Source organism: Neolamprologus multifasciatus, chromosome 11 (genome assembly GCF_963576455.1).
Source record: "Neolamprologus multifasciatus chromosome 11, fNeoMul1.2, whole genome shotgun sequence".
NCBI classification, from domain to species: Eukaryota; Metazoa; Chordata; class Actinopteri; order Cichliformes; family Cichlidae; genus Neolamprologus; species Neolamprologus multifasciatus.
The window spans coordinates 12602301-12609158 of record NC_140449.1 but is presented as its reverse complement, the minus strand read 5'-3'; the positions used below and the strand labels follow the sequence as shown (position 1 = coordinate 12609158).

Below are 6858 nucleotides of genomic sequence, written 5' to 3'. Positions count from 1 at the left end.
CATATAAGGGAGTAAAGTAGATTCTTGGCTTTCTGCAGCATCTCTTTGCTTAACTTTGTTTCCTGCAGAATTAAATACTTAAATCATTTTACCTTTTGAATAATTCAAAAACATTTGACAGACTGGAGTAATCCTCTTTATATTTGTTGCTTTGTGCTGGTAAACGTTGAATTGAACTTGGTGCAGTTAGATCGAATTACCAGAGAAGTCTCCTGCGTTTTGTTGTTAAGTAAACGTAAGATATAATATCAGAGAGATCAATTAAATGACACCCAATTGCTTTTGGTTTGATCATCTGAAATTAGCCGACTCATTCAGCACTTTGAGAAGCACTTTGCTGAGATGAGAGGAATAATCGTGTTCTGTTGTCAGAAGGAATTAGTCTTCTTATTTTTGTCTTTCCACATGTTCAGATTACTTTGGCCAGTAATCTGACTGTCAGTGCACACCACGAGCAGAAATAGATTACAGTGCCTACCATGAAACACTTTCTATCTCTGTTTGTTTACAGATTTTCTTTTAAACATAAATGAATTTGTGTATATATGTGTGTGTTGTTGGGTTTCTTTTTTAATAAATGAACTTTTCCGGATTATCTGCAAGGTTTTCCAGCTCAGGCTGATTACAGTTTCAGACAACAACAAGCTGAAAGTGGAAAAAGAGGTAGGACAATTTGTACTGGGACCCTTTTGGGAACAAATTGGCTCTGTTACGGGAATTTCTGCTAAGCATTTTAGAGTAAATGTACTGTTTAGTGGCAACTGCAGCTGACTGGGCCATATGGAAATAAAGTGAGCAATGCATGACAAGCTTTTTTTATCAACACAAATTGTGGTTGAGACAGCAATATTTCTACAACAAAAATGGCCCACGTGAGCAGGCACAAACTGCAGACTTAGGTCAGTTATTACTTTGGGGAAACTGCTGATATGCTTTCTTTTTGTTTTAGAGCACACTTTGTCGGGACTTTTGTTTCTTGCCAGCAGCATACAACCGCATGCAACACAATACCCATATGGCATTTGTCAGGAAAGATGTCACCTTTAAATTAAAGCCAGCCCTGGTCAAGGTTCCTTTCCAGGCCCTGACAGACCCTGATGTCCACAGTACTCGTGTTGCTGTAAGGATGCTGGTATCACAGTGAGGTACACATTTATAGCAGTATTTTTCCATGGCGTTTCGTGCCTGTTTAACTCTCCTCCACACCGAGCGTCAAATAATGAAACTGCACCAGTGCAAAATTTAACCAGTTTTTTTGGTGTCAAATCAATAGTTTATCTCAGGCTGATGTTAATCATTAGGTATCTAGGCACCAGGTTTAAAAAGATACACAGTGTGGTATTATTATATATGTTGATGGGTAGAAATAATCTCTGTTTCAATGCTCTGCAGCTTTTTAAAATAAAAACTGCTGTAATATAGTGAAAATATTTTTGCTTTGACTGATTTACGTGTGTTTCTCCTCAGTATAACACAGAGATAATATAACTCTTGGTTGTCTGAAATTTCTGCCTTTTTGTTCTTCTTAATGTAAGTTCATGTAGATTTTTTTTTTTCTTTCGAGTTGAACTCCCCACCGGTGAGTTATCTACAATTCTCACCGACACATTTAACAGCAACGTCTAATAGCTTAAACCATTTCTCCCCTTTGAGGTTAGCTTCAAGTTTGAAATATGAAGTTGGAGCATATTTAGTGATGGAAACCACGAGAAGTGCTAAAAATACCTCTGCCAGTCTGGTAGCCACGAGGCTCCATCACACACTCATTACCACACGACCTGAGGTTGGGAGGAGAGGAGAGAGGAGGGGATGTGGTCAGGAAAAGGAGGCATATAGCGTGTGTGTGTGTGTGTGTGTGTGTGTGTGTGTGTGTTTGTCTGTCTGTTTTGAATGGGTTAGCAGCAGAAGGGAAGGGAGAAAGTAAGGGATGTGGTAAAGAGAGGAAAAGAGAAGTGGAGAGTGAAAGAAAGGAAGAGGGAAGGAGGGAGGGATATGAGAGGTGTGTGTGTGTGTGTGTGTGTGTGTGTGTGTGTGTGTGTGTGTGTGTGTGTGTGTGTGTGTGTGTATCTGTCTGCGTCTGCACAGACTCAAGAATGGTTGTGGTCAGATACATTAGTATTATATGATATTTCCTATGGTCTCTTGGCATTTTTGAATGACGGCACATATTGCGCCTGCTGGACTATTACTGAAATCTTACATCACATCATTTCTGAAGAATTTGCAGTTTGTTTGTCTCGACAAATCTCTTTTTTCTCTGATCCCCTCTCCCTCCTTTTCATCATTTCTCCTCTCCTCTCTCTCTTGTCTTCTTTCTCCATTTCTTTCCTTTTCTTTCCTCTGCACTGCTAGCCACCTTCCTTTATGTCCTCTCTTCTCTGATTTATTCCCTTGTTCCTCTCCATCCGTCCGTCTGTCTATCCGGTGTTCTCTGTTCCAGCTGCTCTGTCCCTCCAGGACCATCAATCCTTCTCCTCAACCCATACCTGGCCCTCATTCAGCGCACACATGTGAACACATGCCGTAGAGATACACACACACACACACACATCAGGAAGCCAGAGGGGCAACCTGATCCTTCAGTCAACCTTGGAGTGAATCACACAGATGGAACTTCCAGGTTTGGAAATCAAGACTAACAAGGTGATCTGTGGCTCAGCGGGCCGAGGCTGTGTGCTGGCAACTTCATGAGTCTGAGCTTGGCTACCACTGACTTCAGTGAATGATAAACTGTAGATACGCACACTGATAGCAGGATTTGGATTTTTAAAGTTTCTTTAGAAACAGTTTATCGAAGCTTAATCTTGAAGAGATTTTAGAAACCAAATTCAAACTGCTCAAATTGAGTAAAATTATAAGTTTCAGTTCAGTTATCTGTTTGATGAGGAGGGTATAGTTTTTAAAGTATTTAGTCAAGGTATTCACATGTACTGTAAATAAAAGATGAACATCATCTTTTATTTGGCATCTTTTGTCCGTAGACAAACTTCAGAACTTAGCTCAGCTTCATTTCTGGACTTCACAAACAAAATCTTTACTAGCACAAGGAACTGAGAGCTTAGAAAACAGAGCACACGACATGGGGGAAGCTGCTATAGCAATGTCATGAAGAACAATGAGAAACTAAGGACTTACACACACGAGGTAATTAGGGAGATGGAACACAGCTGAGGGAAACAAGGCACAGGTGAACTAGATCAGAGTAACGACAGGGGAAACAAAACTAAACAGAACACACACAAGACGAGGGCCTGTCAAAATAAAACAGGAAGAGAAAGAAACACAGAGGCAGAAGCCCGGACTCGACACAGAAACTCAATGCACACGGGACTGTCAGAATAAATCAGGGAACAAACTGAGACCAGGCACAGGAAAACACGTACAAAATGGGACACACGTACACAGACTCAGACTGACTAAATACAGGGAACGGATGGAGGAGACAGAGACAAGACTAGAAGACACAGAATGAGGGTGAGAGACCGAGGGACCGAGAGGACTAACTGGGAGAAGTCAGTTTGCTGGTGTCTTTATGGTATAAATTTATGCAGGTGTGTCAAGGTCTTATTTAAGAGGCAGTAACCTTGTCCACCTTCCTCATGGCAAAAGCAAACTGACTCGCATGTTTAATGGCAGGAGAAGGTGTGTGTATAAATATGATGGAGAGGAGGCTCTGGGCCCGTTACAAATAAGATACACCCCTGTGTTTGCTCCCCCGAATGTCTTTAACATAGATCAATCCTGGCAGCTGTTCCTATGAAGCATCCTTCAGTGTCAGAGTTTTAAATCCCGCTGCTAATGTGCAGACTTATGGGACACAGCTACAAAGGCATACAGGAAGAGGAGAGCAGGAGGCAGATCTCCAGGTAACACCAAGCTTGTTGCAGCTCATCATAAAAGTCTTCTTCTTTGTTTATGGCTGGAAGGAACTAACTAGTCGATGTTTAATCGCATAATAATTCAGCAATAATTAATACGACCTCCTTCAGTTCATTTCAAAGTTATGCTTCAAGGACATATTGCTCTTATTTTCTCTCGCCTGTACACTTCCCTTTCGGACCTTTCCTTCTCTGGAATTTAAAAGTGTGAATTATTGTGTTTAAACAGACAATTAAAGGAGTTGTCTGGGTAAACATTATCACATGTTTCGGTCCATATATATGTCAAAGGGTGCGGGGCAGCCCAAAGCAAACACATGACATCAGCACACAGAGAGGCATGCTCAGAGAGACACACAGAAACCGGTGTTGAGAGAAACTGAGAGATGAAGTGCGATATAGGCGGGAGAGAAGAAAGATACGCAGTAACAATAAATAGGCAGAATTAGGTGAAAGAGAAGAAGAGGAGGTGGAACACGGGACAAAAACACAAAGAAATAGGAAAGTAAGCATTAGAAAACAGAGAGAACGTACTATATATGGTTTGTGGGTGGCCAACCAACAGATGATGTGTTATATATGCTTAACATTTACTAAATGTACATGTGATAGTGACAAGGAAGAGGGATAGATGAAGAGCAATAGGGGAACGGTCACAGGCGGGACTGGGTGTTGATGCTAGAAGGCGAGAGGAGACAAGAGGGGAGCGTAAGATGAGTAACGCTCAAGTGTTAAAATATTTTATAGCAGAGGCCTAACACAGAAAGAAAAGAGAAGGCAAAGAGCTAAAAACAGAAAGGAGGGAAATGAAAAAGAAATGTGTAGAGCTGAGCAAAGACTAAAAGTCAGGAGTTGCATATATACAGCTGGGCATTCTGGGGAAGAGCTTCACTAACAGCTGTTAAAGCAGGGGTGTCGAACTCCAGGCCTTGAGGTGTCCTGCAGGTTTTAGATTTCACCCTGGGTCTACACACTTGAATCAAATGATTAGTTCATTACCAGGCCTCTGCAGAACTTCAAGGTATGTTGAGGAGGTAATTTAGACGTTTAAATCAGCTGTGTTGCATCAAGGACACATCTAAAACCTGCAGGACACCGGCCCTCAAGGCCTGGAGTTCGACACCTGTGTGTTAAAGCATCATAGCACCTCACTGCTTACTGTGTGTGTTTTATTATTGACTGTATATAATCTACTGAGCTCATTAGGAACTATAAATAAATAAGATCTGTCATTTTATTACCACGGTTAAGACCTTAAAATGAAACCTTTATAGATGAGCAGTGTGAGCAGAGTAATTAGCTTCAGTCACATTGAAAAATATAATGCAGTGTTGGCTGATTGTGTTAGTGATAGTGAGACTCAAAATGCAATAATGTAATACACAAAATGAGAAATATATGACTACGTCAAAGAATCTGATCTTTTTCGTTTATCATTATCAGAGTTTGTAGTTTGTAAAACAAGTTTTACACCAAGTGTGTTTTAAAGTTTTTTAATATGAAAAAAGTAATAGAAAGATGTGGCTTTGGAGACCAAGCTTACTTCTGTATACTCTTAGGATTTAGATGCTGTGCTCTTGTTAAGAAAATCAATATTTTGCATTTATTTCCCTAGAAATTCCTGAGTAAATATACATGGCTACTTTATTACCTTTCAGTAACGATGATTTGTAAAGTAATATTTGTAATGTACCTCAAAACACAAAACTGTGCTTTGTTGAGGTAGAAAAGTCTTTTACGACTCCAGTCTGTTTACCTATTACCAAATTTGGACTTGGGAAAGTGTGTAAAGCTTTTTGCAAGCAAGAATTTGTTTTTATCTGTTCGGTTGTTGTTAATAATGATACTTAGTTATGGTCAGCATGGCTTTCTCTTTACGTTTTACTCTAGATTTAGCTACCAGTTCCTTTTAGTCTAAAGTTAGCTGACACACAAAAACAGTCATTATGATTTCTGGTAAGAGTTTACTCATTTTCCTGTGTCTCGTTCACACACACACTCTCTCTGTGCTTTTTCCTCTATACCCGACTCTCTGTTCCTCCCCAAAAGCCTTTGCTCATCTCTCCCGAGAGCCACCTGATGTTTTCGACAGAAGATGAGCAAAAGGGAGAAGACACGTTGCATCTCAAGAATGTTGTCTTACTCTTGCCATACCACGTTTTATACACACACACACAAATATTTGTGAGGGCATTCCACCAACCTGCGTCGTTTTTTAAACCTTACCCCTGACATTCCTCCAAACCACTATGTGACTGAACTTTTGCTCTTGTGCTGAATTCAAACCGCAACAAGCGGCAGAACAAAGTAACACAAAACATTATTGTTTTGCATGCACATCACTTTCTCCCCAGCTGGAAAACCAGTTAGATGTTGTAATATACACACCACCTATGCAAAAACTGTCCATCTTTTCTGCCGCTGCCAAAGCCTGTCATCTAGAAAGAGGAGAACTGCTTCTGAATCACCTTGACTTCAGATGTGCTGAAGAGCAGGGGAAAAGAAAGAATGGGAGAAATTGGCAGTAAGATGCACAAGGTGGGTACGACTGGGGACATAAAGAAACAGAGAAATAAAATATAATGTAAGAAATGCATTATATTAAGATCAGAGAGTAAAGAAAAAACATTTAAGCAAATCTTTCAAAGCTTAGTGTGGTCAAACTGTGCAAAGTGAAGGGAACTCAGCATGGTACTCTTCTAACAATGCTGGACTCAAAGTGAGAATTTTTAGGATTTTTACTCTTTCTTTTAACCTGGCACAGTCATTACCCATCATGCAACTCAACCACAGAGCACTGAGCTGGACATTTTAGGTATGTTATGGTAGTACTGACAAATATAGCCTGAAGGCTCAAGCAGAGATGTGGAGTGGGCTGCAGAGATCTGGAAGAGATCTGGCCAAATCACTTCTTCCAAATTCTACAAGCCCTTTGTTTATAATTTCAAAGTGTTCACCCTAGCTGATGCGCTCTTTGAAG

General features: G+C 40.4%; 1 long non-coding RNA gene across 1 annotated transcript; it reads left to right on the top strand.

The window, feature by feature from the left end:
- The first annotated feature begins 1601 nt into the window (after positions 1–1601).
- Positions 1602–4387, top strand: LOC146507916 (uncharacterized). Its single transcript, XR_014876786.1, has 2 exons — positions 1602–3474; positions 3735–4387. It is a non-coding gene; the product is annotated as an uncharacterized LOC146507916 (long non-coding RNA).
- The last annotated feature ends 2471 nt before the right edge of the window (positions 4388–6858 follow it).